This window comes from Melopsittacus undulatus, chromosome 3 (genome assembly GCF_012275295.1).
Source record: "Melopsittacus undulatus isolate bMelUnd1 chromosome 3, bMelUnd1.mat.Z, whole genome shotgun sequence".
Taxonomy (NCBI): Eukaryota; Metazoa; Chordata; class Aves; order Psittaciformes; family Psittaculidae; genus Melopsittacus; species Melopsittacus undulatus.
In genome coordinates this window covers 101592749-101614873 of record NC_047529.1, presented here as the reverse complement: position 1 = coordinate 101614873, position 22125 = coordinate 101592749, and the positions used below count along the sequence as shown (strand labels likewise).

General features: G+C 40.6%; 1 protein-coding gene across 1 annotated transcript in view; it reads left to right on the top strand.

Annotated features, from left to right (window-relative positions):
* Positions 1 to 881: 881 nt before the first annotated feature.
* Positions 882 to 22125, top strand: part of LRFN2 (leucine rich repeat and fibronectin type III domain containing 2) — a 181197-nt gene continuing 159953 nt past the window's right edge. Inside the window, exons 1-3 of the mRNA XM_005145322.3 lie at positions 882 to 947; positions 2030 to 2108; positions 2645 to 2851. The gene's annotated coding sequence lies outside the window, so the exon portion shown is untranslated. The remainder of the gene's footprint in view (positions 948 to 2029; positions 2109 to 2644; positions 2852 to 22125) is intronic.

The following is a 22125-nucleotide window of genomic DNA, read 5'->3' as shown; positions in this document are numbered from 1 at the left end:
TTTCTTTGGCCATGCTGTTTATTTCAGTGCTCGGTAAGGTTAAGAACAACTGTAACTCTTGGTCTTCCTCCTAAGAAAAGCCTTTCAGCACTGCTCCACACAAAACCAAGGAAAGCTGGACAGGCTGAAAAATAGGCAATTGTACTCCTCTCTTTTAGCACCCTGTAACTCTCTTACATGCAACATTTGCAGCTTCATCTTAGGGGTACAGAGGGTCCCCCAAGGAAAGCAACAGGCATAGATTAGAGGAGCGAGACTGATAACAGTAAGGGTTCTGAATTTTGCAGCAGAATCTTTTTCATGAGCCCCTCCAAAAAAGTATGTGTTGCTTTATGCAGTCATTTTCAAAAAATGTCTCCAAAGTTTTCTGTTCAGTCTAGTTTGACCTTCTAGAGGCCAAATTTAATGCCTACCTATTAGCTGAGTGACCTGGTTCTCCTAGCTGCACTGGATGGCCTCTCAAAATATATCTAGTGTTTCAATCAAGGGTAAATGAGGAGAGTAACTAGCGCAGATGACTCTATAACAACATGTTTCTCACCCTCCAGACTGAAATACTAGAACTTTTTCTGAACTCATGCCTTTTTTTCATACTGGGTTGTTTACAAAGCATCAGAATATTTTTTCTCTTTAGATTTGGGGTGCCTAAAAAGACACGTGCTTTACACCAACTACAAACAACCTCAGAATCAGACCTTATGTGTTTAATATGGAAGTGCAGAGGTAGACAGTTCTCCTGCTTATGCTTCAGTGCATTAACTAATCTTTAAAGAACAGGGATTAAGGACGAGCTTTAAGCATGAACAGGTTAGCCCTGTCTGTCTAGCCCTGACTGTACAAATTCATTCGATTCCTTGAAGGTGTGTAGTACTGATGGCTGTCCAGAAGCAGGATACTGGACTAGATGGTGTCACACCATACGTATGAGCCAGGGCTGCAACTTACAGGTAAATCTCCACTGCAAAATTATCCTTCTTACTTGTTTTTGGTTTGTTTGTTTTTTTTTTATTGCTTCCATGTACATTATAAATTGTTCTGATTATTGGAGTATTGATACTGGTGTGTGGTAATTTGAACGAGCTGGGGTTTTGCATACTCTTATTTAGTCAGTGCTCATCTTTTCCCTGGTTCTGTGCAAAAGCCTCTTCAACCAAAGAAAGCAGAAGAAAACGTGTGTCTCTGTGTCTGGGGGGCTGTAGAGAGTAACTCACCAGTAAATGGGAAAGGCTGATTAATCCTCCTGAGTTCTTTTATCTTAATTCAGGTTTTATTTAGATATTCCAATACTGTTAGTACAAAGGGAGAACTACTTCTTGACACCAGCATTAGAAATAATAATATTTAACACAGAAAACCTTTGTACCTACTCTTCTCTTTGTCATTTAAGTTACTAAAATATAATGAGGGCAAATTCTTCCAGTATTGAATAGCATGAATGGAGCTGACAGTGTTACCAGAATCACAGAATAATAGACTAATTAAGATTGGAAAAGAACTTTAAGACCATCGAGTCCAACCATTAACCTAGCGCCACTAAACCATGTCCTTGGTAACACATATTTGTATATCTCTCTATATATGTATATACACAGATATATAGAGCTTCCACTATAACATTTCAGGCATTGGCACCACCTGACAGCTCTTTGCAGCTGCAGCTTGTGCATTTTGCAGTAAAATTTCTCCCTCCTCTTTTCCCTCAGCTTCCCCGCCATCAGAGAACTGACATGCTTTCCACTGACAAACGCTGAGTGTAGCTCCTGAGGGTTTAGCATGTCAGTCTGTGTCTACACAGCTTAGGTTTCTATTATTACGCAGTGGCTTAGGAGGCAGTGCTTTGCCACCTAATTACAGAGACAATCTGTATTAAGGAGTTTGGATGCCTCTTTCTGTACCAGCTATTCTCCTCCCACCTACTCAAGCCTCCTCCCTGACACTCTTTCTTGTTTAATAGCTTCTTTTGGTACCCTTCGTTGCTCTGGTGTCTGATTTTCTTCCCTTTACTATTCTACATATTTGTTTATTTCAGAAGTGAGGGGTCTGAGTCGTGCCTGCAAGGATTCCCATGCATTACAAGGCACTTGCTGTGTGCTGCATCGTCAGAAGAGGTAAGAAGAAATTCCTGAAGCTGCCTGCTAGATCTCTCGGGTGGGGTTTTGTTTTTTTCTTCCCCCTCTCTCTTTTTCTCTTTTTTTCTTCTTTGTTTTGATGGTGTGTGCACATTGCTTGTCTTACAAGCCGTGCAGGCTCTGCCATCTAGAGCACTCTGTGAGATCACTCCAGTTTGCTGTTTTTCCTTTTCTCACCTCTGTGTGAGTGTGTATCTCCCTGTCTCTCTTCCCCCCACGACACAACTCGACCTCCTCCTGAACATGCACGCACATATACAGAATCCAGGCTTGCTAATATGAACTGGAAGACTTGCAGTACCAAAATACATGTGTTACCTTGGGATGCACTAGGATCAGAATGCTTGAAAAGCCTGCAGGCTGCTTAGTCGTCCAAGACTGGGGTTTTTAAACCAAACAAGAAAAGAACAAGTTATTCACTTTTTTGGTTGTTGTTCTTTCTTTCTTTTCTTTTCTTTTTTTAATTGTTTTATTTTTTCTTCCTCTTTTTTGTGCTTTGGATATTACTGAAAAAGGAGTCTCAGGGATACACACACTTGGACTATACTGAATCAGGCTGCATCTGACAAACAGTCTAGTCTGCATTTTGGTTTGCTAGAGAGCAACCAGGATTTTTCAGATTATATCTGCTTTTGACAAGAGGATGCATGGCATAGAAAGAAGGTCTAAGTGCCTATCTGAGACTATTTTACCGAACCTGGGATAAATGTTACTTCTCAGAGGTAAGTGCAAGGCTTTTTTTCATGTGTCTATACAAACTATATAGCTATAATATAAACCATGTATGGATATGTACACAAAACATTTATACAGTTACCTCTGATGGCAAAAAGAACCTTATGCATTTTAAAAGCATCAGGTAAATGTGCAACTTTATTTTCCTTTTCATGTTAGCCTGTTCATGTAGAGAAATGAATCTGTTTGCTTTATGCTTCCCTTGGCATGAAAAGGCAGTTTAAAAAGAATATGTTTTTGTGTGTGTCAGTAGGGATTTTTTTAATGGCAGTTTTAAAACAGTGGTGGAAAGAGGTTTAAAAGAAAGGATAATAATTTGGTTTCTTCAAGAGGAAAAACTGAGTAGTAAAAGCTGGGAAAGTGGATGAATTAATTAGTAAATCCTGCAAAGCTAGGGAAGAGCTTTGCTGGACAGATCAACTCTGCTTTATTTGAAACCACACAGTAAAAGAGTGGGGACCTTGGAAAATGTCATATGAAGAAACAGAAGATATAGAGAAGGGAAGAGATTGCGGGGTGTGGAGGTGTAGTGGGAGCCCACTTCAGTGTCTGCTGTCACAGAGGTTGGTGTTCTTGGTAAGGTGATGGCACCCATGAGGGACACCCAGAACTGGTGAGGTGGGCATGTGGAGGGTGGGATACACAAGCAGGTAAATGCTATGTCATGTCTGTCTGACGTCATCAGACATATATGCTCTCAGAAAGACTAAATGTACTGAGAATTTGGGTGGGAGGAAGCATCTAAATGGCAGACAGGACAAGATGTAGCAAAATGGAAACTGAGTCTCTCCTTGGCTTGCATGGACATATGCATAATTTTGAATCACAAAGCAAGTGCATGGCTGAATAAAACAAGAAAGAAACTAAAGGGGAGAGTATAAATCAGTGATGAAGTCAACAAGTCCCATTATGATGGATTGGTAAACTGGAAATGTAGTGGTCAGTTGCGGTGATGCAGGTAAGGAAGGGTTCTTAAACTGGGTAACTCCTTCCTACCCAAAGGAGACAAATAAATAACACTGATTTAAAGCAAGAATATTTTGGTTTTTGCTAGAGCTGATCTAGTAATTTTGGGGGAGGACCATGGAAATATTAAGAGTTGGATTTATTTTTCTACCCCATCTTTGGGATTAATAGGACAAAATAACACTTCTGATGAGAAGAGACAGGAAAACAATAAGCATCACTTAAATTGTAAATTCACAGTAAATTAAATTCACACCTCTTATCTTCATTACACAATGCTTACCATGGATAAGTCCAGCAGCCACCACACAATTGTCTTTGGTATTTTCTGTTCCTTGGGAAAGAGGAAACATTGACATGCAGCTTGCTATTGGACCTTGCTGTGTACAGAGGCTGTACTAACGCAAATGTGAGCTTGTGGTGACAACAAAGAGAGACAGATCATTACTTTTACTTTTCAGTATTTCAGGTTGGTTACCATTTATTTCCCTGTTAACAGCTTGCCCTGGGTTGGTAGTTAGTTCGTATTGCCTACAGATCACCACTTGAGCACAACAGAATGATTTTAGTGTGCACTCTGTTCATAACTGCCTGGTCACAGTAGTGCAAAGATGAGCTTCACATTTTCTGTGAAACTGCTGCTAATTTTCATAGAGAGAAAGGGGATGCAAATAAAAACAACAAGGCTGGGAGACAGGAATAAAACAAAAGTCATTTTATTTAATCGAGCCATTTTAACATATGAATCCCATCAAAGATCTGTATCACCTCTCTGATCAGAGGTGGTGCCTGTTGTGCTCTCCCCAGGACACCTCTGTTTCCTTTAGGGTGACACTAGGCCCATTGTCCCTGAGAATATGGTTGTTCAGGGCACTGATAGGCAGGCAAGCTGGCAGCCCTGAGTGTGCACTCTGAGAGGTGAGAAATGTAACCCCAACTTCGAGCCACCATTTGCTGCTGCCCCCCTCTGCCCCATGCTCTCTTCACAGCATTAGCAGTTCCTCTTTAAATTTACACTTGGAACATAACGGATTCTTTTTTTTCCCAATGTGAAATACAGGTGGCAGATCTAGCATTGCCCTACAGCCTCTTCTCTGCCTCCTGCTCAGGTGGACCTGAGCTGACAGATCGCTGGCAATCCCTGTCAGAGGACTCTGGCCACTGACTGAACCTTGTAGTGATGTTAGACCCACCTGATTCCCTCATGGTCAAGAAACCCCAAAATGGGAAGCTTAGCCAAAATTTTCAAGCTTTAACTGATAGTTGGTGGGAATATACTTCAGGTGACTTAGAGTGAATCTAACTCCCTAGTGAAGGATTGCAGACTGATAACCCTTGAGGCTGCATGTGTATCCCCAGAGAGGGGAGGGAAGGGATGATAGCAGTGCTTCTTCACCCCCAAGACCCCTTTTTCATGCATTTCAAAGCATTTAGTCCTTGATCACCTGTGGGAGAGAAGAGATAGTTTGTTCCAAGCGTCTACTCAGTTTTCTTTCTGGCCTGAGTGCTCAGACTAAATTTCTTTGGGTTTGTTCTAGTGTGCTGTCATGTGTTTGTTTTTGTGAAAAGAGTAACTCCCCTAGGTGCTGGACTGAAAAGTAGTAACACTTTTTATGAAAGGCAGAAGGAAGACACCCAGGGCTCCTTTAAGTGTGGAATCCATTGGCCAACACCAAATGGGCCACTGCTGAATCCTTTGTGTTTCCTATTTGCCTTAAAAATGTAGGCTTCAGTTTTTGTGACTTATCCTCTCATCAAGTTGCTGGGATTTACTCTGACAGTGTGCAGAGGTTGTGAGTGCATGCAGAATGCTGAACAGCTTCCAGTCATCAACTGAAACTTGTGACAAAAGACAAATTTTCATATAAGTGTACTGGAATAATAACAAAACCCACAAATCACCCAGTGTGATGCAGCCCTTCAGTAAAGGGCCAGCTGTCACTCTTTGCCCAGCCCACCTCCACCAGAGATGAACAGGAGGAGGTAGGCTTGTAAGTGGTATTTCTGCTTCTAGTAACTCAAATTACCTTCTGTGTGGGTGACTGCCAAACCTTGGCATGGAATTAACAAACGTAAATATGTCATTAAAGGACCCATAGTGATGCTGCTTGGAAAACTCAGAAAAGGACACATAATTTAGAAGTATTTCTGCTTTCAGCAGTGGTTGTCTCTGTGCTTCAGAGTATCTGCATGACAGTGCTTGCAATTTTTCTCTCTTCCTGTCATTTGCTCCATCCTGCCCATGATCTGGGTCTTTGATGATATCCTCATCTTCATGGGAAAACATTTCTAACAAATCTAGGATGACAATTTCAGCGTATGAAATGAGCAGCAGCATCAAAGGTCAGAAAACATATTTTCAGTAAAAAAAAACCAAACTTTGATTTGAAAACATAGGAGAAAAGGAAGAGATGCACTGTCAGGGTCTGGTCCTATGCAGAATCCTATTGACCTACATAGAAGGCAGCTGTGTGGGATTTTTCCAGGGATAAATGTTTTTGGTTTTGTCAAGAAAATAGGGATTTATCAGAATGAAACATAATTGGGAAATGGTCAGTTTTATGAATTCCCCAACTGAAAACACCCAGAGCACCCCATCTTACTTTTTTTATGGAAGATGAATTTTATTACTTCTATCTAGTTCGTGGTTTTTGTGTGAAAACTGAAAATAATTAATTTGAAACCTGATCAAAAAAGGGTCATGCTCACATCCCATTTTGCTAAATGACAAGCAAATCTGTCAGTTGAACTGGTACTAAATATTTCTAGCTCATTAGAAGGCTTGCATACTTTCTATTTCAGTCTGGGCCAAGGAAATTGCAAACAGTTTCATTTCAGTTCATGGGACCAGGAAAGTTTTGTCTGCCAAGCCCTACCTGGAAGTCAATTTAACTTGGCCAAGTGGGATTATTCCAGGAGCATCTTGCCAATGAGTGCTGTAAGATATCAAGGCCTCTCTGAGCGTCTGCTATTGAAATAATTCTTCCAGCTATAGAAAACTTCTGTGCTGAGATGATATGACAGCTAAATAAGAGCAGACATAAGAGGATGGCTGCAGCAGTGCAATGGAGCATTTAGGAGGCTTCTGCTAATCACTCTTCAGGAAGGAGCAGGTCTCTCTAATCCTCCAGTGGATCTACTATCAGTGGGGTTATGGAAGGAGGTAAGATAAGGAGAGGGACCTGGAATAGCAGTAAATCCATGGCCTGGGACCCCAGTTGATCAGAAACAAGAGATAGGGCTTGTGTATCCCAGCACATACCAATATAGGTTCTGAGCAGAACAGAAAGCTGGATTAAGGATAAAACCAGAAAGTATATGATGGCTGAAATCATCTCGTCAGCTTTAATAGAGCTAATGTTACACTGAAAATCCCTGGAAAACACATGTGTGGCACTGATGCAGAAAATTATCAGTGTGACTCTTTCCCTGAAGCTGAAGCCACAGGAGGTAGGTAAGGGCTTTGTATAAGTCTTTATGTGTGGGACTGAAACAAATTGCTGCTACTGTCCAGTTAAGACTATAGAGTTTAATTTGAATTAGCTGAGAGAAGGACAAACTTTGGAAGACCTCAGTACGATCAAGACACATGAATTGTGGGGATCAGACACGTCAGATGTTGAAAGAAATACATACACAAGTGATGAGGAAGAAATTTTCTTCTCCTGTCTGTAACTCTTAGTTACAGTTTGCTTTGGCAGGCTGAGGACAAAGTGGGCTCAAAATGGCTCCAGGTGTAAAGCTAAGAACTGTTCTCTTGTCATGTCTAAGCTCTTCAGAAAAGCTTCAGTATATGTACCAATCAGAACAAGCAATCTTTTTTTTTTTGTTACAGCCTTAAAATAAAAATTAAGAAGTGAAAAGGAAAAGAGGTTGTCTTAAACACACTGCATCTTCTGTTGCAGTGGCAGGATGGGTGGGTTGTGACATCAGTGAAAGGACAGCACCTGTATGTGTGCTGGAAAGGAAAAACTGACTGTAGCAGAACTTATATCAAATCCCTCTGTTAACAGGCTTAAAAAAAATATAACTGCTCTTCCAGTACACAATGAAAAACAAAGAGCAGTCAAATAGCAAAAGGAAAAGTTGAGAGGAAAAATAATGCCTGCTTGCTTAGCAGTCCCTGTGTGGTTTGAAAGCAGCCAACAACAAATGTCTGTCTCCTCAGAGATAAAAATCAAAACCTTCCCAATCATATCAGTAGTCATTTGATCTCCTTCCCCTTGTGAATATTTCTGTGACAAGGTAAATACATGCAATACTCAGAAAGTTCTGCATATTTTATATGTGAACCAAGTGTACCAAACTAAGAAAAGAAAAAAGCTAAACTACTGATAAAACGTAAATTGTCTGGGCTGAGACCGTTTTGTTGGTTTCCTAAACTGATGTCTACTTGTCATTTTGTATGAGTTACCTCCAGTGTAAGTGAATGTTAGCACTGCTGCTGGGAGATATTTATTGTATATTAGTTTTTAAATAAGGGTACGACATTGATTCCTTTCTTTCCAAATTATTGACTGCACTTTATCCCTGTAATCAGGTCAGATAACTTATCTCCTCTGGAAATACTCAGTAGAAAAATGTTTTAGGTCCCAGAAATTTTCATGGAGGAAAGGATCAAGATGTTTTGTTTGCAGGCTGCTTATAATCAAAATATCTCGTAGTTATCCTTGAAAAAAATCTGTTTGACAAAGACCACTGTGAGGTATGTAACTATTTTCTGATCCCATTTCACATGACCAAGTACCACACTAAGCCATGAACTTTTCAGTTGACACCCACTTTGCAAGGACAGTGTGACCTTTCCTTATCACCAGTTACATCTTCTGTTCCCAGCTCCTCCGATGCATTTTGACCGTGATATCTTCATGAGGTGAGGTTATTGAGAAGCTTCACAATTATACAGTGTGGCCAGGAATCTCACTGAGGGTGAGCTTTCTCTTGTCCATGGTTCCCAGCATCCTACCCTGACTGGACCTGGTGGAAGGTGCCTCAATAAATGACTGTCTTTTCAAATCCAGGGGTGGATGGCAGCAGTTGCATTTGAACTGGAGAGAACTGGCCTCTTACTGGCAGAGAGCTGGAGCACAGGAGTTGAAGAATAGCCTGAGGGATTTGTGTGAGAGCAAATGCACTAAGTGCAAAGACAGCAATGTTTGGAGAAACACTGCAGAAATTTTGGTAGGATGAGGGGGGTTGAGAAACAGAAGAATCACCAGTAATACTGCTATAACAATGTCTCTGTCTCCTTAGATATTTGTATGACTATTGCTGCTGAGCTGGAGTGTCAGGCTAAGCTAAAGAAAGGCTTATTATGATTTGTGTCTTTAGTCACACTGTACATAGCTGATCCCTCCTTGAGCCACTGTGGGGTGCTTTATCACATGTAACCTGTTTTAACCTTTTGGTGGACACGTTAAAAATTCTTCAAGCCTTTTTTTCATTTGTTTTTGTTTTCTCCATCTTTCTTTCCCTTCTCTGAATTGGTGAGTGGAATGAGGATGCTATTTATTTATTTTTCTTTAACACTGAACACAAGAAGTTTTTTTATCATCAGTGAGTAGATGAGTCACTCGTTAATAATTATAACCCTCTCCCTGAATTCTAAGTAGAACCTGGGAACAAGCTTTCAAGTTAATGTGAGAGACCCTCTAAAACTTGACAGGTCCATCTTCATATGGTATATTTTCCAGAGAGAATGCAATGGATGGTCTGAGATCTGTCTTTTCTATGCTGGCTGTCAAATAACTGCATTTAATGCTGTCATGATTTAAGCCCAGTTGGCAACCCAGAATCACACAGCCACTCGCTCACTCCTCCCTCTTACTCCCCCCACTCCCAGAGGAATGGGGAGGAGAACTGAAAGAATGTAACTCCCACGGGTTGAGATAGGAACAGTCCACTAACTAACATATAACAAAAATCACTACTGCTACCAGCAATAATAATAATGATAAGAGAAATAACAAGGGAAGAGAATACAACTGCTCACCACCCACAGACCGATACCCAGCCCAACCTGAGCAGTGATCTAGCCCTTCTGGATAACCACCCCCAGTTTATATAATGGGCATGACATGCTGTGGTATGAAATACCCCTTTGGCTAGTTTGGGTCAGGTGTCCTGTCTCTGCTTCCTTCCACCTTTCCCTCCTCCCTGGCAGAGCATGAGACTCAGAAAACCGTTGGTCAGACTAGACATTACTAAGCAGCAACTAAAACCATCAGTGTTACCAGTGCTGTTCCCAGGCTGAAAGTCGAAACTACAGCACTGCACCAGCTACTAAGAAGGAGAAAAATGACTGCTATAGTTGAACCCAGGACACATGCCCATCTTCATGTTTTGTTTTCCTTTTTGACAGCTTTTTCACCTGCCTAATTTTGCGAACAGCATAGCAAAGGTCTGTGATGCCCCTGTGAGATATGGCTAAGGAAACTTCCCTGCTTTTGAAATTCTAAGAAGAAAAAGAAGAAATATATCCTCCTGTAAGAAAACTGAGACAGGACATGATTAATTTCTTTCCATTGGTGACTTCTATCGTACATCAGTGTCCTTCCACAGAATGTAAAAATCAAAGTTATGCTATATCCTATCTCAACTATAGGATTTATATTGAAAAATAAATAATGCCCTTAGGCCAAGGAACAGCTACTGCAGTACTTTCCAGCACAGCTCATTGATCTCATTTTATCATTTGACACATCCTGCTACTCCCATGTTGCTGCAGTTAGTGTTAAATAGCAGACAAATCACTTAGTGACCTAACTGAAACTGAGACCTAGTTGGGGTAGACTTTACATACACAGGCCATAAGGTATACAGGCCCTTACACCACCATCTTGCCAGGCACTAGAGAAAGACATGAGAATGAAGTCTCTGTTAGGCTGTGCTATTCCTTCCTATTACTTACAGAGTTTTTTCTTTTATGTTAGTCTAATCATGTTTGTTTTAAGGAATTGCTTTCGACTATTGTCATCGCATGTGTTGTTTTGTTGTGGGACTGTGATGAGCTTAATGCATACATTAAAAGTGCAGCTTTCCACAAAAGTTCTTCTATTACAAAAATCAAGTATGTTTGTTTTAGGAAAACCTAAATAAAAAGCCTCTCAAGTTTAGTGTGTGAATAGTTGCACTCACACACTAACAGTCATTCCCTCTTTTTTCTTTATATTGACAAGTATTTAAAGAACATAAATGAACTCTGAGGCAGCTGTTCTTCCTAAATATGTCTTGTCTTCCTGTCTTAGGTAAAAGGCAAATTGCAGCTTAAGACTTCATTTGTGCAGCAAATCTCAGTCGCCAGGAAATCAAGCCTGTTTCAGAAACCTTTTTCTTCAGTTACAGCATTTCAACATGGGAAACCAGGCTGTGTTCATGCCCCAAGTTGATTATATCATTTTAGCAGAGTCTTTAGTTATAGGTGCAAAAATGTTTAAGAACAAACGAACAGTTTTGGAGCATTGTTTCCCTTCCTTCCATTCTGAATGAATTTTCAGAGCCTTTCTGACATTAAAAAAAAAAACCCAAAACATTACATGAGAGCTTTTTGGAAAGAATTAATATAGGATCTCAGATTGCCATTTTCAGAATAATTTCCACTTTGCTTCAAAACAATCTTTCCTGTAGCTATGGATTTATTTTATAACATATATTGAGGTCCTTTTGTTGTTTGATTTTGTTTTTTTTTTTAAATGTTTATTCCTGCAGACTTAATAGGAAAAAGAAAACAATTATGTTACCAAACTCACAGTTTTCTTTTGATCACCTTGCAATAAAGTAACAGATGTTGCTGAATGCTTATAGGGCATCATGTAGTAAAATCATTTATTCAGATAAGAAAAGGACATATAAGCTCACTAGGAGGAATTTGGAAATTGATACTCAGGAGGAATATGGTTCCTTATAATTCTATTGACAGCTGTTAAGCTTTGGATAACATTAAGTGATATTGGTCATTTGGATTCCCATTATTTTTTCTGAGATTTCCTTAACTAGGGTGGTATTCAGATATCCATGCTTTCAAATGCTTTAGTCATTCAGAGACACAGCAGCACCCATATCACACATGATAAGGGTGACCAACAATCTGAACACAACATGAAGAGTGATTAAGCAGATTATAAATATTAGTAGCTGGCAAATCATACATAGCTAGAATAAGAGCCTTTATTTTTTTTTTTTACCAAATATATATGAAACAATTGAGATGAAATAAAAAATAAAGTAAGGATTAAATAATAACAATTTTTTTTTAATCAATACTTCTAACCACCATTAAAAATGAATAAAAATAAAATGTAAGCTGTATCAGCAAGCGCATTTTAATACTGGTATTCAGTAAATCCTGGCATCTCATAAGGAAAAGGAATGTCACTACCAGCCTCTCTGACATATGTATGTATAAATATATTTTCATTTATTGTAGGTCAAAACCAGAAAAAGAAATCATGGAAACATAACCTAATTAAAGCTTTGGTCTTAAAGTCAAAGTAGAGCTGCAAAAAAATTGTCTATGCAAGACTTGCCAAAAGCACACACTGATTGCAAAGAAAAAGGGAAGACAACTTTCATGATTACAATTTGCCTTATTTGGAAATATTTCCTCCTTTTATGTATTATACATTAGGTCACTTCTGAAACTGTATTTTAAAATTAAATGCTCTAATAATTCACAATTAAGTTTTCACTTCAGAATCAAGAAATATTTTTGAAAAGTTTAAATGTGTCCAATTTAAACAAAGCATCTTCTTCCCTTTTGAATAAAGCATTACAAGTCAGCCCCAAAACCCATTTTTAATTCCTTTCTATCCCTCTTAAATCCTTTTTTTAAATCATTAAACATATATGTTTCTATACACATGCTGCCTATGTGTGTGCATATGGTAAGACCCATTCTTGGCCACAGGCATAAACTTTGCTTTCACTTCTACTTTTGTAATAGGAGCTAATAATAACATATGTCAGAGACCTGTCTTAAGCCTAAGTGTACTGATGTTTATGAAGCATTTAGAGAAGTGAAGGTGGAGGATACACTCAGGGGATAGTAACTGTGTTAGCAAAAGTACAGACCCAACTTAATGATGGCTGGTGGAGAATCAACATTTTTCGTTAGAGAGTAGGTTTTGTCCAAATTAGTTTACTGGGTATACTGGAGGAAGGAAGGAGGAGATTATTTGGCATTTTCCTTCGCTTTTTTTTTCTTTTTGGTAAGTATTTTCATCTGGAATGTTTGTGGGTTTTATTTTAAAACAAAAATGAACTCTCTCCAAATTATGATTAGTCAGTCTAATCTAAATAAATTACATTTGTCTCTCAATTTCTGATAAAATCAGGCTGTCTAGTACTTTTAGGATTGCTCATAGCCATACAGAGATGGTACCACTTCTGTTTGTTGAATTTTTCTTTCCTCCTTTCTCATTTTTTTGCTTTCTTGCCCTCGTAGGTCTGTTGTTTATGGATGGTTGTACATAAAGGGAAAAGACCATTTGATGAATTCTCCAAATAAAAATATAATACTGAATTTGTTTTAAGGTGCACAGCATGGGTAATATGAGAGTAAAATGGTTATGAACACATGATATTGGAGTGGGAGGCTTGGGCCGTGGCAAAGCAGGCCATCATACTTCCTAATCTCTGGAGAGAATTAACTTCCAAATTTTAGCTGTACAAAAGCAGCAAGGGGTGAGAGGGGACACACACATGCCTAATCATCAAGGAGTTAAAATGGACTTTGCAACCAATGCTTCTGCAAGACCTGAAAAGTAAAAGAATGGCTGAAAAAAATGAGACAGTTTCCCATGGCAGATCAGCCTCATGCAGCAGTTCAATGCTCTTTGTACAGGAAATGCTTTTGGATGGTATATGGCTTGCATTCTTCTATGCTTAAAAATGAAAACTACAGCTACTCCACTTCTAAACTTGTTAGGGATTATCCTTAACAGGTGATTCATCTCTCAGTCATGGGAAAGAGGAATGAAGAGTTCCTGATGATGTAAATCAAAATCTTCCTAGAGTACAGAGCTTTTGGGGACTATGCATCAGTATGCTGACACTGCAGTAACAACTCCATACACTCCAAATACTTAATATTTTAGTTCACCTTCCACTCAGGACTCAGAGCAAATTTGAATAAATTGATCTTTGGCACTTTCCATGTAAATTGGGTCATGGTTACTATGCTATACAAGAGAAAAATGAGGTATGGATTTTGGTTTAAGTTAGTCTGCGATCACAGACAGTGTCTAAAGCAGCTGTTGATCAGATTGTCCATTAAACTGGGTGTCATAATGATGAGATTTGGGCAATAGCAAAGTAGTGCTAAACTATTGCAGTAGAAAGCAGATAAAATCCTAGAGCTGGACAGCAGCAGCAACTGTCAGCTATGCCTGCACGAGTAAGCCCACTGGAGAGCTTAATTTAGGCTTTTCATTTCAGCTAGACTATTATGAAAACAGTACTCAAATAACAACCATTAGCCAAAGTAGAAGTCACTGAAGCCTTTTGTACAGTTGTTTACATGCTTTAACAGACTTGAAGAAAATAGCCATCACACGCATTATCTTCCTGTTTATTTTTGCTGGGTTTACTTGTCATTTGGGATGGATATGGATATATTGCCATCTGACATTATAAAAAAAAATGCAGAAATAGCTATACTTAGATTCTTGCTTGGGGTGCTAGTAGTGCCCCAAGTATATTTCCAGTCAAACACAATCTTCTGTAGTTAGGCTGAAAAAGTTGAGGCTGTTCAGCCTGGAGAAGTCTGCATGAAGATCTCATGGCAGCCTTCCAGTATCTGAAAGGGGCCTATAGCGATGCTGGGGAGGGACTCTTCATAAGGGGCTGTAGTGATAGGACAAGGGGTAATGGATTCAAACTTAAACAAGGTAAGTTTAGATTGGATATAAGGAAGAAATTCTTTCCTGTTAGGGAGGTGAGGCACTGGAATGGGTTGCCCAGGGAGGTTTGTGAATGCTCCATCCCTGGCAGTGTTCAAGGCCATGTTGGACAAAGCCTTGTGTGGCATGCTTTAGTGTGAGGTGTCCCTGCCCATGGCAAGGAGGTTGGAACTAGATGATCTTAAGGTCCTTTCCAACCCTAACTGTTCTAGTATTCTATTCTATTCTGTTCTGTTCTCTACTTGTTCTTGTAAGTTGTTATACTGAATTACTGATGAAATTCACACTAGAAGAAATTCTACTGATACCATTATTTCACTCCAGTGATGAACTAAAATATTTTATTCATATAACATAGACAACATTTGTGCATTCATTATGTTACTTTATGTTATATTTAGATGAAGAATCATATAATCATAAAATAGTTAGGGTTGGAAAGGACCTTAAGATCAACTAGTTCTAACACCCCTTCCATAAGCAGGGACACATCCGACTAGACCATCTTGCTCAAGGCCACATCCAGCCTGGCCTTGAACACTGCCAGGGATGGGGCATCCACAGCTTCTGTGGGCAACCTGTGCCAGTGCCTCAGCACCCTCACAGTGAAGCCAAAGGAATTCTCATCTATCCGTCTTTATTGAGCAATTAAACCTAAACTTAGGCTCTAGTAGAGAAAATGGTGAATCTAGAAAAAAAATGGAAAGTTCAACTGACCCAAAATCATTGGCTTAGTTATTCACTGAGAAAAATGCAAACTGCTCATAAATGGTGCATATAGGAAAGCCACGTAGAATTCATCCTTTACATGATTTGTAGCTATTTGTATAAACCCAGCAAAAAAATTCCTAAGATCACATTTTTTTATTGTTTTTATACAACTGCCTTTAAGTCTGCACTGACAAACAAGCAAATACCGTAAAATCTAAGAAGCTTCTGCTTTGCAGATGTCAAACACCCATGTCACATTTAGTGTCATTTGACTGATCAGCAGCTAGTCCCTCCTTCTATAGACAATCCAGTCTCAGCTGTCCAAACTTGATATCCAAAATATGGTGATGGTCTCCCATGACTGTTACTTGCAGTGATAATTCCCATAATTACTCAGACACACTTTGTCTCCCACGACATTCAGTTAAAAGAGATGCACTGTCTCTGAAAAACTTTCTTTTAAGGTCCCACTCTTAACTCCCCTCATCATGCAGTCAGCAGCAGCAGGTTAACTTGTTTTTCTTGTTGAGAAAGTTTCTAATATGTGACTACAGCAGAGATGAAAAGTAACAATAAATCTTCAAAGACAATCCCTGTGATTAGCACATGTAATCCATAACAGAAGTAAGAACAGGAATAGTTATTAAGTTTAAATTGTTTACTCACTGTGTCATCAATAAACTTGTGATTTGTGAATCCCTGAGATTTTTCAGGTGATGAATCATTCATTATTTTATTTACTTTCTTGTATAGTGAAATAGAATGGTAGAAGGAAGAGATTTGAGCTGATGCCACAAACATCTCTTTATTTGCCAAGATGTTTTCCTGTACTCCCTAGCTCAGGAAATAAAAGTTTAGGAGCCTAGTCCCTGTAAAACTACTTGCCATACCTGGAGAAGTGCTGTGTGAGCTTTTCTGGTTGGTACAAAGTGGCAATGTTTTGAGGGTACAGTAGATGATTATCCAGTGACAGTATGTTGATCATACTGTCATACTGCCTTTAACAGTAAGCATGAATTTAAAGAGGATCAATCAGCACAATTTCCTGTTTGTCTACAACAGCCCATTTAATTCTATATTAAACTGGTAAGTGACTTCAGTGCTCTTACCAATAATGTTACATTCTGGTCCTGGAAGAGGAAATGGGAAAAATGCAGAGGATAGCCTAGATGTAAGTATGGAGCAGTTTTTTTGCACAAAGAATGATTGAATAGCCTTTTTACACCTCAGCTTGGAAAAGACTTACTCTGCCTTGATATGATAAAAATATCTCAGACTATGAAAGATACTTGTCTCTTCTAGCACAAGCGTTAGAGGACAACAGATTAAACTGGCAAATGACCAGTCCAGAACAAACAAAATAAAGCATTTCTTCCCTTGGGATTGTGACAATGCTGTGAAATCCCTTTCTGCAGGATGCAGGGATTGCTAAATGCTTGCGCTGATTTATAGACCTATAAGGATGGATATACCATAGGTATGACAATTCAGATTTGTTCAGGCTAATTTGACTCAGAATATCAATTCCTATGATTTTCATGGCACAGCCTGATGTAGTATTTGGCTGAGCCCACAGCTGTATTTCAGCAAGGTGCAAAGAGGTGTTAAATAGTCAATGCTTACAAGAGTGGGTAGAAACAGTGTTCTACTAAGATGTTGAGATAGAGCTTCATTTGCTAGGTTATTAGCATCCCTGATTCAGAAATAATGCTGATAGAATCACGATCTCCGGCTTGAGTAATTCTGATATCTTTTATAGTGTCTAACTCCTTGTTAGATGAAAATTGCTCTACCTTCTTGACAGTTGCAGTGGTTGGCTGCATTGGTGGAAGCTTCAGGAGATTTCCTGCTGAACTCTGGCAACTGGAGTAGGTAGGCATTCATCCACTTCTTAGAAAAACAAAAGTTGTATTACAGGTCTCTAAGCTGAAAAGAGGAGAAAGAGTATTTGGTTTCTATCTTGAGAAACTGTCTGAAAGTCTGTGATATCTTCTGGATGTACAGAAGAGTGGCCTCTAGGGAGGCTGTGGCTCCCAGTGGTGCAGTAATCTGAGCTCCTGAATACAAAGCTTAATCCCTGTACCAATTTAGAAGGTATGGAAGGTAGAGAAAGTTTTTCCAAGTTGACGTCTGACAAACAGATACGGTTTCTATAACCTGTGTTGCTTTACTTTGGATTTTGATTATGTATCTAATCTCTGACTGACCTGAGTTTTAGATAGGCTGATTAATTTGCTGGCACTTGTCTTTCGTCTCGAGAGAATTTGTTGCTGTTGCTGTTAGAGGATCCTTCTTTACAGATACTTTTCAGACACCAAAGAATAGAAGAAAGGCTCTAAACCCAGGGGGAAAAAAAAGAATAGGGGAGACTAAAGGACTGGCAAAGAGAAAACTGCTGTCAGGACTTGTATTTCACTTCTCTGAGGCTGGCATGTCTTATTTTGTTAAATTTCTTTAACTGAGAGCTGTAAGCAGACTTCTCAAAACTCAGCACATAAGAGCATCAGAAGACTGGCATGTATATCTAAAAGAATCATGCTAAATGTGGTAGAAGTAAGGTACTAGAATATGTCTTTATTTCCTGTAATTTCATGGGGTAATTTTCCCTAGGCTATTTTTAACACCTTTTCCTCAAGTGTTTTTGATCTACCCTGAAAACCTACTGAAATCCTGAGGTATTTTATGAAATAGATGGGTCCAGGGGGGATTCATAAGCCAAAGTTTTCCAGCCTCTTCTGTGTGCTTTGAATACTTTGAATACGAGTGGGTTTAAGTTGGGAAACTGTCTGCTTGCATAGACATTGACCGTGTTTTGACCTGGAATATAAGAAAATACAAGAAAGATTGACTGCATTGTCTTTCTTCCTGGGATATTTATCTTTCTTGTTTTTGGTTTGGTTTTTTTTGTGTGTGACCAGAATCTTTAGATTGTTCTACAAAGTCATCAGATATGATTAATTTCCTCTTGTTCTTTGCCTATTCAGTTTTCCAAGAACTAGCTTCAGGCTGAACAGAAAGAAAAGATTTCCTGACAAGAAGATTCATTAGGCTGTGGAATAGTCTCTTAAGTGAGTTGATAGAAACTTTGTCACTTCAGATTTTCAAAGTAGATTGGGGTTTGGGGGGATCTACACCTTTTAAATGTATCATGTGAGGAAAAAAAAAGTGTTAATAGAGAGAGGATGGACTAACTGGCTTGATAAGGCTATCTTTTTATGTCTATTTTCTATAGATATTTGCACAGAAACATGAGCATTGCTAATTAAATGCTCATCTGCTTCATGTGCTTATGGCTTACCACTTCTAGTCAAATCCTATCTGTCACTTGAGGACAATTAAGTGGGCTGAGAAGCATCATTTTGTGACTGCACCTGGCGAGGAGAAGGTATTCCAGATGGACAGCATAGGAGACACCTAGAAGAGGAAGCAGGGAAGCTGTCTCTTCAATAGGCAATGGCGAGTAGTTGTAAATGCATTCATATAAACAAAAAAAAATGTTCTGGTGTGGTACTGGTAGAAGCATATAAAACTCATAAATGTGCTTCCAGTATCAATTAAAGAGCTGTGCATTTTTCTTCAGACAGCTAAGGTTTTTGTCTCTAATTTTGTATGAGATTTGTCACTGTCATAAAAGACAGGAGAAAATGTTTGTATATTTCGAAAGCTGACCAAAAAGCAAAGAAACAAAAAAAAGCATGTAGGATGTTGGAGATGAAGAAGAAATAATATGCTAACAAGTGAGGCCATAAAGTTAGGAATTAGGTAGTTGCTCTGCAGTGTAGTTACATAAAATATGTCTTGGATCTGTTTAGATGCTGTCCTAGGGGTACCCAACTGCATTATAAAATAATGGGGCCAAATTTTCCATGGTGCTGTGATGGCTCACACTTTGTGCATTCGCATGCAGGCTTCTCTTGCTAATCTGCTGCCTGTGGCTTTCAATGCAAAGGCCCTTTCATTTGAGTCAGAAAATATTTGATGAATAATTATATTTGTCTCTAAACACAGTGTTTTCTCAGAACTCTTCAAGTGGTGTCAGTAGCTTTTTAAAGGCCATTTTCAAGGCTTACAGAAGTGTCTTCTGGTAATGAGGTAATGATATTGCCTCAATTATGTGCTGCAAGGGAAGATGAAAGCTTAAACTGCCATTCAGCTTCAGAATTACTGCCATAATTTTAAAAGTATCTGCCCTCCCTTTTATTTAAAGCAAAATCATCCCACCCATTTGTCAAAGTAATGTCATCCCTGTCCAGGAAGGGCCCCCACTTGCCACGTTGCAGTTGCTGAGGGGAGTAGCTTGAGAGAGGACGCCTGCAACACCGGAGCGGAGCAGGGCGAGATCAGCGTCCAGCAGTCTCAGAGCGACAAGAGCCACCGAGGAGGGAGCCTAAAGTCCTCGACAGGACTTGCCCAGGAGCCGGCAGCTCAGCTCATGCGAGGAGCTGACTCACCGGAGGCGGAGCTAGGAGGAGCGTCACCAGCTGTGAGTGGTGAAAAACCTGCCCAGGGAGCACGGCGACCAGCAAAGCGGGCTTGAGGCAGTTTGCGCGGCGAACAGAGTGGGCAAACAGAGCGGGTCGAGGCAGTTTGCGCGGCAGTTCGTGCGGGCAGGTGAGCAGGATGGTGAGCACTTGCCGTACAACCAGAGCCCTGTCTGGAAGCTCTGCCCTGGCTGCCCCGACGGCAGCCAGCGTAGGCACCCAGACAGAGCCAGTAAGAGGGGAGACTGCAGTGCAGAGCTTGGAGTGTAGAGAGTGCCTGCACTGGTCTTGTGAGGGAAAGGTGCAGAATGGGCAGGGCTGTGCTCGCTGCTCCCTGATGGAGGTCCTCCTCCAGCAGGTGGCTGAGCTGCGGGATGCTATCCATAAGCTGCAAGATGTCAGGGAAACAGAGGAAGCAGGACTGCTTGCTCCAGGACCAAACAGTGCAGGGGCCTCAAGATTCCCCTCTAACTCATGGAGGAAAGAAGGAGGCTGTTGATCAGGGAAGCTGGGAATTAGTAACAAAAAAAAAAAAAACAAAAAAAAAAAAACAAAAAAAAAAAACAAAAGGAGAAAGAGGTCAATTAAAAGCAAGGGGCTTCCTCCTAAATCTGCTGTATCTACCCAGAACCACTTTGCTGTCCTGCAGGGGGCAGATGAGGAAATGCACTTGCACCAGGAACAGCCGGCTGGTGCACTGGTACAGAAAATCTCTACTGGTGCCACCAGGAAAAAGAGGCGGGTCGTAGTAGTAGGGGACTCTGCTTTGAAAGGGACAGAAGCACTCATCTGTCGATCTGACCCAGTCACAAGGGAGGTGTGTTGCCTACCTGGGGCACGGATCAGGGATGTTGCGGAGAGGCTGCCTGCTCTACTAAGTCTCATGGACTATTACCTGCTTCTAGTGATACATGTGGGTGCTAGCGATGTAGGTAGTAGTAGGCTGGGGAGTATAAAGAAGGACTACAGAACTCTGGGAGAGGTGGTTAGGAGTTCTGGAGCTCAGATAGTCTTTTCGACAATTCTCCAGGACACATGGGAGGACCTTCCAAAGGTAAAGAGGATTGGACAGCTTAATGAAGGGTTAAAACGGTGGTGTCATAGTCAAGGGCTTGGGTGTCTTGAACATGGGGCCCACATTTGTAGGCCAGGCCTACTGGAGGCTGGTGGAACTGCTCTGATAAAGAAAGGGAAGAGTGGCTTTTCTGGGAGGCTTGCCAGACTTGTCAAGGATGCTTTAAACTAGATGTGTTGGGGGAGGGGAGCATAATTCCATCCCAACACACCCAGTCAGTTGCCAGCACCTATAATACATGCTTGGAGCAATGTAATGATATTCCAGCAGCTCCAGCCAGTGAGCCGGCTTCATTTGGAGCTCCTATGACTGGAGTGTTGGAATGGAAGGTTACAGGCTTTTTAGAAAAGACAGGCCCGGTAGGAGGGGAGGGGGAGTTGCCCTTTATGTTAGGGATAGGCTGGAGAGTATAGAACTCTGTCGGGGGGCAGGTGATCAGTTAACAGAGAGTTTATGGGTCAGGGTTAAGGGGAAAACAGTGATGGGACACATTACTGTGGGGATATGTACAGACTGCCTGATCAAGAGGAACCTGTGGATGAAGAACTCTACAGACAAATAGGAAAAGCCTCATACTGGCAGGCTCATGGGGGACTTCAACCACCCTGATATCTGTTGGAGCGAAGGTACTGCCTGGCAGAAGCAATCCAGGAGGTTCCTCAATTGTGTGGAAGATAACTTCCTTCTGCAAGCAATAGAGAAGCTGACAAGGAGAGGTGCTCTGCTTGACCTTGTGCTCACCAACAGGGAAGGGATTGTTGGAAATGTAACGCTCCAGGGAAGTCTTGGATACAGTGATCACAAGATGGTTGAATTCGAGGTCGTCGGGACAGTGAGAGGAGCGTGCAGCAAGCTCACTGCCCTGGACTTCAACAAAGCAGACTTTGGCCTCTTCAGGAACCTGCTTAGCAATGTTCCATGGGATATAGCCCTAGAGGGCAGGGGGGCCCAAGACTCTTGGTTAATATTCAAGGATCACCTGCTACAAGCTCAGGAGTGTTGCATCCCGACCAGAAGGAAGTGCAGCAGGAGCGCCAGGAGACCTCCTTGGATGGATAAGGAGCTGCTGAGAAAAATTCACAGGAAAAAAGAGGCTTGTGAAAGGTGGAAGCAAAGACAGGGAGCCTGGG